The sequence below is a fragment of the Rosa rugosa genome, chromosome 1 (genome assembly GCF_958449725.1).
Source record: "Rosa rugosa chromosome 1, drRosRugo1.1, whole genome shotgun sequence".
NCBI lineage: Eukaryota > Viridiplantae > Streptophyta > Magnoliopsida > Rosales > Rosaceae > Rosa > Rosa rugosa.
In genome coordinates this window covers 47,396,241-47,408,139 of record NC_084820.1, presented here as the reverse complement: position 1 = coordinate 47,408,139, position 11,899 = coordinate 47,396,241, and the positions used below count along the sequence as shown (strand labels likewise).

Below are 11,899 nucleotides of genomic sequence, written 5' to 3'. Positions count from 1 at the left end.
TGAACTAAGATTGAAGCGTATGATTCATGATTTCATGCTCTATGTTAGTACATTGAAAAGTGATCAGATTATGTTAGACTTGCCAGTCTAGGGGTTTGACATAGCTAAGGTCCGCTGCTTGCTCTTGCACTTTGAATTCTTCACATGCACACTTGTATCTCTTGTGGGAATAACACCTTGTTAAGATTGTTTGAGCTTGAGTCTTTACAAGAACTAAGTGCAATTGTGTTTGTGTGTGTTACTTTAGCTCCTTGAAAAATAAGAAATATTGAATGTAGGAGCATGGACAGACTATTCCTTAAGTAAACAGGCCTCGGTCGTGACGAACGATATGAGGATTGGGTAGAAACAGGAATGGTTTGGTCACCCCGGTGGTAATTACTTCTTGACTCAAGTTGATATGTCCTTTGGAGTGTCCTTGTTACACTTAGTGTCTTAAAACCAACTGGTTTGAGAGACACTGGTGTAAAACTCGCTACATGGGTCACTAAGTTTGTGCGTTATTGATCCAAAAAAAAAAGAACAAAAAAAAAAAGGGGGGCTATAAGGAAGAGGATTCAAGTTTTAAAAAAAAAAAAAATGTTATTATGAATCCTTGCATGTGAATACGTTTTTGTGAACTCTGTTTGGCTATTTTGATAGGCACACTGATTCTTGTTCACTTTACCCCAAAGTCAAGTGAGAACTTACCATTATTTGCGTCTAAATCTCTGGCTGGCTGGTTGACCATGGTCTTTCCTTATCTTTGTACAAAGCTTTGAGTTGAGTAAATTTCTAAACAGTCTTCGCTGCTGCATGCTTGGGTTTTGTTCACTATACTCTCACAGGGACCATGACATGTCTCATTGCTTGCTCATCCTATTCATGCATAATTATACTTTTGTCGAATCATATGTTTAGGGGGAGTTTTGACTTTTTTGTGTCAGGTCCATCGAATGCAAGTGTTTTCAATATGAGGATTGTTAAAGGATGTTTATTACCCTTTATCATTCCTAGACAAAAAGGGGGAGAGAATGTTATTGTTATTGCCGATGCTAATGAGTTATTGAACTTGTCATAGTTGTTAAATTGATTTTAAATCTCTTATTCTCTATGCATTTCACAAGGTATATTGTTTTTGAGTATCTCAGGATGGTGAAATGCAACATGACATAATTTCAAGGATGCTGGTTTTTAGTTCTAGGATATGTGGTTTAGCTTTATAGTTTTGTATAGGAATGTCAAAGGGAGAGATTGTTAGTATAGGAACTTGTATGTTGGCATTCCCTTTATACAAAACTAGAGAGTTCTAGCTTAAGAGTGTGTTTGAGAAGAATGATCTTAACAATTGACATTGAGGTTCATGGCCTGAAACACAAGACAAGATCCTACTGACTCGTATGGAAGGTCTGGTAAGGTTCATTCATTACATTGTGCATGATTGAGTTCCAGGATTGTTAGCTGTGCTTCAATCCTGAAGTGGTCTGTTTAGTATTCTCACCTTGTACGTTGTCTAGGTGTCTGGGTTTTTAAAAGGAATGTCATATCAAGTGGTTCTGTCAGTGTTTAATTCTCTGATTTGGACGTGTATTGTTTAGAGCACATATCTCTTTTTATTATGATAAAATCAAGTTCTTATTGCATATTATCTTTTAGGGAAATTTGTTTCCTATTAGGTGTCAATTTACTTTTATTGGTATTTATCACACCTAATTGTTTTAGGGTGAGTCTACTCTTGACGCATATATATGTCCTGCATTAGGTTTCTTTTCTTTATGCTTTGCACGACAAAAAGTTATTTGCATCAAAAGACAAAGCCGTGTCTTGATCGTTGGTTCATTTGTTCCATGTCAAAGTGAACCTACGAGTCAAGAATGCACTCATAAATCATTCATATCATTCTACATGTTCGAAGGTCCTACGAGTTCAGTTGGGAATCAAGCATGTTCGAGAATTAAATATTGAAGTATTCAAGACGAGTGAAGCACATCTAGAAGCTGTAGACAAATTGGTGTGAGGTAGTTCAACCAGACTAAAGAAGAGTTTAGCTAGAGGTAACCGAGTCCAAAGTTATTCGAGAGGTTGTAAGTATACCTTGTAATTTGTTTATGATCTTATAGTGTGTGCTTGAGCACTTAGCCTTCAAGAGTTAAGGCCCCGCAGTTGTTTACCTCACGTTGAGGCCCCGCAGTTACATGAAAGCATGTTATAGGCATGCATGGTGATTGGTTACCACCCCACCCAGGTTTCTTTCTGATTGTTACATGTGGATTTGCAGAATGCTCAGTAGTGGAGGTTTCGGATAAGCTGGAAGAAGAAGTGCACTTTTGCTTATCTACCAAGATTAATTTCAAGTGCTCAAAATGACATAGGGGTGGCTTTAGCAGTTACTGAGGCAACCATGTTCACTACTTGTTCAAGTGCATTGCAACGTAAACTAGGCCAAGTTGTCATATAGTTTTCACTCAGTGTCACTATATAACTGAAATTTACAACATCTTTTTATCTTTATTTTTTGGAGGGTAGGTGAGTGGCATGAGCTTGGCAACTAGTGAGCCTGAGTGACTATTGAATAGATACAAAATGAGTCTGTATTTATCTTACAGTAGGAATTTTGTAGATCTTTACAGACCTGACCTGGTTGGGGGTATTGCTTACTGCACATTGAACTTCAAAGGCAACTTCCATAATGCTTTTCATTACATGCCCCATTCTGTTCCTTTTAATTTCTTACCATTTCACTTTTGAGTTATTTGGGTGAGACACATTCTGTTTATTTTGTTGTCTCTTTCTTCTTTGATATGCAGGTTGGGGCTTCTTTGCTTTGCTTTATTAGAGGAAAAGGGTATAGAGTTCAGCTTGTAAATAAAACTGAAATTATATTGCACGATTACTTTCTCATATGTTGTAATTGGGGTTCTCGTATGTTTTGGATGTCAGAGGGATCTTCTTAAAAAACGACTGAAGATGAGATAGGAGTGAAGATTAGAATCCCATTGTCAAAGATGGAGGATTCCATTAGTAAGTTCTAAAGTTAACAAGACCATGACTTGATAAAAGAAAAAAATTTGGTTCAGGTCCTCTCTGTGTCCAAGTCTTTGATTATTGTGATAGGATTTATTTGTTGTAGAGAAACTGAAATTGAGAGGAATTTGCTGTGTATTCTCATTGATAATAGGGGCCTCTTTATATAGAGGATTACAATGCATAGAATCTCAATCGTACAAGGAAAGTAATCGTACATTGAATAGGAATCTAGATCCTTCTAATTTAACCCTATTACCACTAGGTCAAGTAACCTAGAGTTTGGGCCAAACACAAATAGAGATATCCTTAAACACTCCCCCTTGTGTTGTCCAAACGCGGTGCTTCTCTCGTTGCCTCGTTAAAAACCTTGCCGAGTAACAAAAACCCAGTGGGACAAAAATAACCTCGGTCGAAGGGGAAAAGGAGCACAACACACTCTTCACGTTTCGAGACCATACATGTAGACATCTCCCCCTGATGTCTGCATCTCCCCCTAATGACTACGGTCATGGGAGTTCGGATAACTTCCGTAAACGATGCTACCAACATGTTTCTCGAAAGTGGAATTTAGGCAGTAACTTAGTGAGCAAGTCTGCCACACTGTCCTCAGATCGAACCTAGTTCATTTTGATCTTAAGAAGAGTCTGTTGTTGCTGATTAAGCTTGGTGTTGTCGCTTTGATGTAGCCTTGCTTCATTTGTTCAAAACAAGCTGCATTATCCTAAATGCTCGTAGGCTCATCTATGGTAGACTTCAAACCACAATTGTTCGAACATGCGTAATTATGGATCCAATCCATATACATTCACGAATCTCTTCGTGAAGAGCAATGATCTCTGCATTGTTCGAAGATATAGCGACTAGGGTCTATTCTGTAGACCTCCAAGATATCGCAGTCTTTACCCATGGTGAACACTTAACCAGTTTGGGAATGACATTTGTGTGGGTCAGAGAGATACCCAGCATCAGCAAAATCTTCCAAAACGCTAACTTCGTTTTGGGATGGGGAGAGGGGACGCAGGCCAGTGTTGGCGGCGTTCCTGGTGTGTGATGGGTCTGAATCCATCATCTCTCTGTAGGGATAGAACAAGCCCATATCAATCACACATCTCAAGTACTGAAAGATAGCTTTTACACCAATCCAATGGCATCGCGTTGGCGCACAGCTATACCTTAGCTAACAAGCATACTACAAATGAGATGTCCGGTCTTGTGCATTTAACTAAGTACAATAATGCGCCTATTGTACTCAAGTAAGGTACTTCTGCCTCTAGCACATCTTCGTCATCATCCTTTTGACGAAGAGGATCCTTTTCAGGATCAAGACTACGAACGATCATGGGGGTGCTTGAAGGCTTGACCTTGTCAAAATGCCTAAGCATCTATCAACACGATGCTCAAGTTCCAAACCGAGACATAATCGTGTTCTCCCAAAATCCTTCATCTCAAACTCGGATTTCTAGTGTTCAGTGGTTTCCCTTAACTCTTTAAGGGATTCCAATGAAGATCATGTCCAACATGAACCGCGATAGAATCCGAAACTTGTTATGGAAACGCGTGGGCATATCCCTTCCCAATCAAGTAGTCACTTTAGTGAGCGTTTCAACCTCTTCGTAAACGCGCTCCGTGGTCTAGAGCCACTTGACTTGGGTAAATGAAGTTCACCATGAACCTTCATGTATATTCCGTATCTAGATCCCCATAGAGATACGTAGTGACCACATTTGTAAGCTGCATGTTCAGTTATTCGGAAACTACCAAACTGACAAGGTAGTGGAGTGCAATGACATCCATTACAAGAGAATGTGTATCATCGTAGTCGATTCCAGGGCGTTTTGTGAGAAACCTTGCGCCATAAGGCGAGATTGCCATCTCTTTTCTCATCACGCTTTCTAACGAAGACCCATTAGTCAATAGGTTTTATGTCAGGAGGTGTTGGCATCACTAGCTCAGAAAACCTTCCTCTTCGTTAGAGAATCTATCTTAACCTGGATCACATCTTTCCATTTAGGCCAAATCTCTCTACGTTGGCATTCATTCATCAACGGAGCGTGGTTCGATATCATCGGACTCAACAAACTCATGCGCAACGAAATGCGTGACTACATCATCAATTATGATGGAGTTTTTATCCCACGTCTCATGTACACTAGTGTAAGTTTTCATAGAGCTCTATATTCTCAGGAATAGGGTTCTAACGTTGAGGCGTCCCCCAACGATAACCATAACCCGGAAGATTCTCATGAGACGGATTTTGAGTGTCGATGATCAAAGGATTGGAATGTGCCAAAGTATCCTTCGAACCCACGGGCCTCCCATGCATCCTAGCTGGGGCCATGGCCTGTAACGCCAAAGTGCCACTCTCTATGGCGTTGGCGCCATGCCTACCTCTGTGTAGGGTGGCGCTACGTCCTCTCGTAGGGACGTCCATCCTTGCAGGCATGTTTGCAGCATATTTGTGTGATCTCGTCACTTTAACAGGGATCGAGATGAGACATAGTGGGGACAGACGACAATTCCTGTCATTCCTGTTGAACATTCGTGTTCGTATCTCCCCCTAACGACGGGAAGACTGTCTCATCAAAGTGACATCCGCAAATCTAGCGGTAAGGAGATCGCCTAGCAAGGGCATTAAGTGGCGGACGATTGTTGGAGTCTCAAATCCAACTGAGTTGCTTATTCGTTTGTAAGGACCCATTATAGAGCGCTGTGGCGGCGCAATTGGCACATAAATGGCTCACTCAAATGTGCGTAAGTACAAAATACTTGTACCCAGTCACTAGCTGTAACGCAGAGAGACATTGAGTGGCGGTAGGTCGTAGACGAATTAGCATAGCTGCATGCGATATTGCATCACCCCAGGCGGATATTGGTGCGCATTACCAATGTACGGACTACCATCGTAGTCGTTTCCGCGAGACCATTTGGGTGTGCTCATGGGAATATGATGTCCAACATCAGTCCCAAATGCAATAACTATCGAAAGTCTTCGATGTAAACTCACTAGCATAGTGAAATCCAATTGACTAAATAGGATGATTCGGGGAGTGAGCCCGTTGTCATATGATGTGTGCTAGGAGTGTTTCATAAGCAGCATTACAAGTGGACAATGGCACAACACGTGACCAGCGTGTTTGCATATCAACCAACATCATGAGATATTTAAACGTCCGCAAGTTGGTGGAATCAGTCCACAGAATCCCTACGGATTCTATGTAAGAACATAATGAGTATTTTCATATCCTTTGCATAGGACGGTCTCAGTCCTAATTTTCCTAAGGAAGTGGCTTTGTAAAATGAGCGAGAGGCCTTAGAAGCAACCAAGGAGAGTTTTGGTTGGGCCTGAGCGTTTGAAACGCATATTGAAGCAAAGTTTGTGACTACATCACCCATCATGGTGTCATGACCATGGGAAGTGGCATCCATGGCGTTATAACCATGGGGATTGACATCCATGGCGTCATGGCCATGGGTAGCGCCAAATATGGCGTTGTCACAAGGGACTTGGGCGGCCATATGGCGCTCCAAGACAGCTGCAGCGCCAGATGCTGTAATTGTTGCGGTCTTGCTAAGTCCAGGAATCAATTTTTGATTCTTGCTTCATTTCGCTCGAGGGTGTCCATGTGAAGTCTTTAGTAGACTGATCAACATATCATGACCAGGGTGACTTATCCTGTCGAGACAAAGCCAATATGTGTCTAAATCCAAGAGATCTTCTCTCATAACTTTATTGGATTTAATAGCTCGAATAGTGACATAGAGTCCACTAAAGAGACACATAAACTTCTCTAAGATGCGCCTTCGTTCGCAATCATTAGAGGCATTGCAAAGGAACTCATTTATGTTCTCTACATGCGTTTTCGCATGGAATCCGTTGGCTATCCATAGGTGCGAGTTGCCCTAGGAGCGTAGAGAGTTTTTGTGACATTAATCAAGGTGCCATTTGGCAAAGAGAACTTGGGCTATTCCATGTCCTTGAATTAATACTGATGGCCCAGCCATCGTAGTCACAAAGTAACATGCTCATGAATCAAAATGGAGTCATAATGAAAAGAACTCAAAATTTTATTCATAAGCCAACGGAGTACATCTTTGTCTCTTAACCATTAGGAGAATCTAATCCAAATGCTTAGCTAATGCAAAACAATGGTAGTCGTCTAACTTCTTTCGGTAATTCCAACGCAAATGTGACCAGGTGAGTAGGGAGATGTCGGTGGAGCAAAGCTCGCTTAATTACCACTTATCTCAAAACCTTCCTAGACATCACATTTACATTGAGTACGCCTACTTTGAAGAAAGAATAAACCATAGGCATCTACTACAAAAATAATATGGCAATTGCCTACATCTCTTGGAAAATAAAGACTTAAACAGAATTGGCGATCTATTGATACCAGCCAGATTCGTAGTCTTCAACCCTTCACTCTAGATCGTCTTCTTGATCTTCTTGTTCTACATAGTGAGCTTCTCTTGCTTCACAATATGTTTTGTAGGGGGTGACAATTTTTTCACGAGTTCTACAAATGTGTGCCTAATGATCAGACACTCCACATTGAGAACATACATCTCTTTGCTCAAACTCCATTGATTGAGGCGCTTTGAAAGCGTCATTAGAATGGCTCTTAGTGTTGGTGGAGCCACCAACATGGCCAGAGGCGTTGCCTCCCTCTCTCTTTCCACGTTGACCTCTTCGGTTCTGTGTTCGCCTATTTTGGCGATTACCTTCCCAAGTAGAGCGATTATATGGACCAGAAAGTCCAGAAGTATCCCTAATGTTAGGGTTTTGCTCTTGGCGCCTTCTCTTAGGGGCACGACTATAATTGGATTCCGGAATATGCTCTATTTCCACTGATCTTGAATTATAGTTCTTCACAAGGATGTTGTCATACTTTTCAATGACATTCATAGCTCCAATGAGCTCATAAAACCTTGTGATCCGTCCTGCAGTAACATCAATTCGATAGTTCTTAGCAACCATCAATGCAGAAACGGGGAAGGTAGAGAGAGTCTTCTCAATCAACATCGCATTTGTGATCTCTTTACCACAGAATTCCATTAAGGATTTAATGCGAAGTGCTTCTGAGTTGTAGTCAAGAACTGACTTGAAATCATAGGAGCGGAGGCTATGCCATCTCACTTCTAGGTCAGGAAGCAAGGAAGGAGTCACGGATGTTGCCAAATCTTTCTTCGAGTGAGACCCACAGCCTTCTGGGGTCTTCTTCATTCATACACTCGTACTGGAGCGAATCATCCATATGACGAGTCATTAGGATGATGGCTTTCACCTTATTTGCCTCTAAGGCTGCTCTATTTGCTTCCAACGCTTGAGCTAGCTCAACAGTTAGCACGTCCTGGCTAGGCTCGAGAATCGTATCCAGGATTCCATCGGCCTTGAGATGCTGGCGGACATCACGAACCCACCTGTGATATTCAGAGCCAGTTGTTCCCAATGGAGCAAAGTCCAATTTGTTCAGGTTACTCATCCTGAAAGAGAACAAGAAATTAGGGTTAGTTTCGGAGCGTGAAAGGCTACCACGAAAACATATAAAATTTCTGAGCGTAGTCGCTTCCAAGAAATTAGGAATTTCCGAGCGTAGTCGCTTCCAAGAAATTCGTTTCCAAGAGGGGTTGGATTAGATCGAAACAATGATGTGTGTGGTCGATCGTTTTCTTCTCAACAAACTCTTAAGTTTGGAGGACTCTACAAGCTCCAAGCCTGGAGTGAGCACGAACCCCCACAGTTCGGCTTAATTTGGTCTCCCCTATGATGAAGAAAGGGGGGTAGAAGAAGGGAGGTTGCAAGTCCCCGAGAAAAAGAAGAGAAATTGAAATAAAAAACTTCAAAAATCGGGAACAAAAGAGAGCTTTGAAAACATACCTAAAAAAATGTCAAAATTTTGCCGGAAAAAGTCCCCGGAAAGGTGCCGGAAAAGTCACCGGAGGTGGCCGGAAAATGGTGGTGGCCGGCGGTGGTCGCTGGCCGGAGCTGCTGCAGTGCTGCTGCGGGGCTGCTGCGCTGGTGCTGCAGGGCTGCGCGCTGGTGCTGCCGAGTGCTGCCGAGAGGTGATGCCGAGGGCCTGCGCTGGTGCTGCCGAGAGCTGTCGACAGATGTGCGCAGGGGCTGCCGAGACTCTGTCGACAGATGCGCGCGGGGGGCTACCGAGGTTCTGTCGAGGTCCTGCCGAGGGTCTGCTCGCAGGTACTGCCGAGGGTGCTGGACGAGGCGGTTCAGGGGTCTGCTACAGTTCCGGTGGCCGGTTCAGTTACTTTCCGGCCGGTTCTGGAGATGAAATTTCTGATGAAGGATTCCAGAGCTCTGATGCCGGTATTCCCCAACTATGAAGGTGGAAGCTGACCTGGAACTATGCGAATTTGTCAGAGTTATGCGAACCGATCAGAGATAGTTCTTATTTTCTGGAGACCGGTTCGGAAATTTTCAGGCCGGTTCCAGTGAATCCGCCGCCGGTTCTGGGCTCCTGGGATTGATTTCTTCAAGGTTTGAGATGGAGACAGAAAAGGCTTCAAGGTTTTGTATTCGGATTCAAGGTTTTTATCTTCTTGAATCAGGGTTTGGCTATTTGTTTCAGGGTTAGGGATTCGTACTGATAACGTGTTGTAGAGAAACTGAAATTGAGAGGAATTTGCTGTGTATTCTCATTGATAATAGGGGCCTCTTTATATAGAGGATTACAATGCATAGAATCTCAATCGTACAAGGAAAGTAATCGTACATTGAATAGGCACTACTACAAAAAAAACATTTAAGGACGTTCGAAAAACGTCTTCAAAGACTTTAGATGACACGCAAAAAAAACGTCATCTATCAAGGAGTCATTGTAAGTCACTTAAGAGGACGTTCGAAAAACGTCCTCTAATATCTATAAGGACGCTCGAAAAACGTCCTCTAATCTAAAAAACAACGTCATCTAATGTCTTTAAGGACACTAAAAAAACGTCATCTAATGTCTTTAAGGACATTAGAAGAGCGTCCTCTAATGTATATGAGGATACTTTTTAAGTGTCCTTAAATCTAAGAAAAGGGTCATCTAATGTATATTAGGACGCTAAAAAAACGTCCTTATATCTATTATAGAACACAAAAAAAAAATTGTCCTTGAAACGAAAAGAAGACATTTACATACAAATCATCTTTACAATCCCAAAACAAATGTCATTGCATCTATTACTCGTTACAATATACTTGACTACAAGCACATTCCAGTAAGTAATTCCTAGTTATACTTTCTAATCTTATGTAATCCTAGATGACAATAGACATACATACTTGGCCTAATCTTCAATATATATCTTCAGTCACCATCTGATACAATTGACAAAAACACAAGTGGTTAACAAAGTTTAAGTGTGTAGTTTTAGTGAATACATTCAACAAGAAACTCTAAATTACCTTTCAAATTTTCTTCCTTATGAACTTATGTAATCTAATCTATTCATAGCATGAAGCAACGTACTAATTCAAATCCCTAGACCTGCAATAAAAAAAAATAAACATCAATACACTGGACAAGCTACAACAAAAACACAGCATACAAATGTACAAAGCCTTATCTAAACAAAACAAATAGCACAACATTCATTAAATAATGAACAGACACATTCCATTCATGACTCCCAGCAAGCAATAACCAAAGCAACAAATTGAGCTAAACTTAATTAAGTAGTAAACAAAGTAACATTTGTTCATTAAATAATGTACAGACACATTTCATCCATGACTCCCAGCAATAAATAACCAAAGCAACAAATTGAGCTAAACTTAATTAAGTAGTAAACAAAGTAACATTTGCGAACATAAGTTTGCTTAGAATTTGTAAAGTTTAAAATTTAAAAGTAGTATCAGGGCATGTAAGTGTTCTAATTTTTCTCATAGAAATTTAGACAAAAGAACCCACCAATATTGGAAACACTAGACAAAATTTACCTGATTAATCAAGAAGGGCCTTGTATCTTTATATTTCTATCAAGCTTTTGATCTTTCATTCCCTGTAATTTACATACCCAAAAATCAATAATCTTCTCTTGGAGAGAAGAAGAAACTCAACATCTTTACAGTATCACTCAAATAACAGAGAACTATAAGAAAATATTGAAATTGAAATTGAAAATATGGTACATGATATTAATTAGATTACCCTATTGTGTTCATAAGTCCATTCAAACTTCAGTACGAACATAAAGACATATAAATATATCATTCGTCAACATAGCTAGTGAACATTGCCTACCACAATGATTCAAGCTTTTTACAACAAAATGGAACAAGGTCAATACATAATATACCTCAAAGCTAATGCAACAACCCCAGAAGAAATGAGGCAACCCTGCTGCCACCTGCAGATAAAACAATAACAAAATAGGGTAGAATATACAAGGAAATATACAAGGAATAACCTGCAAAATAAAATTTGTAATTAGTTCTTATTCTAACAATTATATAGAAAAGTGATAATACATTAATGCTTATAATATTCATTAAGGTAGCAAAGAAGACAAGCATAAACCAGATGCAGATGTTTATCAACCAGACAAGGATAAACCAGATGCAGTATAGATGCACACCAAATGATAAAAGTACATCTGTTGTTCAAGTACCTCAAGTAGGAGGCTCATGGCAGTACATAAATTTTAATCTTATACCACAGAAGTTGACTGACATAATCTAGTCCATTACTCTACAGGTGTTTGGTGTCAAGTTCAGTAGGAATAAAACATTGTGCGAGCTGTTTTAGCAACTTAACTTATTCTCTAGAAGTCAACTTAAATTGACTAAAATTTTAAACTTTTATTGAAACCCAGATAGTATTTGAACCCATAATTGAATGAAATGAAGTAAACAACAGATCTATAATTTATATATATGTATACCTTCTCA

At 40.4% G+C, this 11,899-nt stretch overlaps 1 long non-coding RNA gene across 1 annotated transcript; it reads right to left on the bottom strand.

The window, feature by feature from the left end:
* Positions 1-10,125: 10,125 nt before the first annotated feature.
* Positions 10,126-11,382, bottom strand: LOC133719686 (uncharacterized). The gene is made up of 4 exons (XR_009851374.1): positions 11,308-11,382; positions 10,949-11,010; positions 10,415-10,496; positions 10,126-10,327 (listed from the first exon to the last, which is right to left on the bottom strand). It is a non-coding gene; the product is annotated as an uncharacterized LOC133719686 (long non-coding RNA).
* Positions 11,383-11,899: the final 517 nt, after the last annotated feature.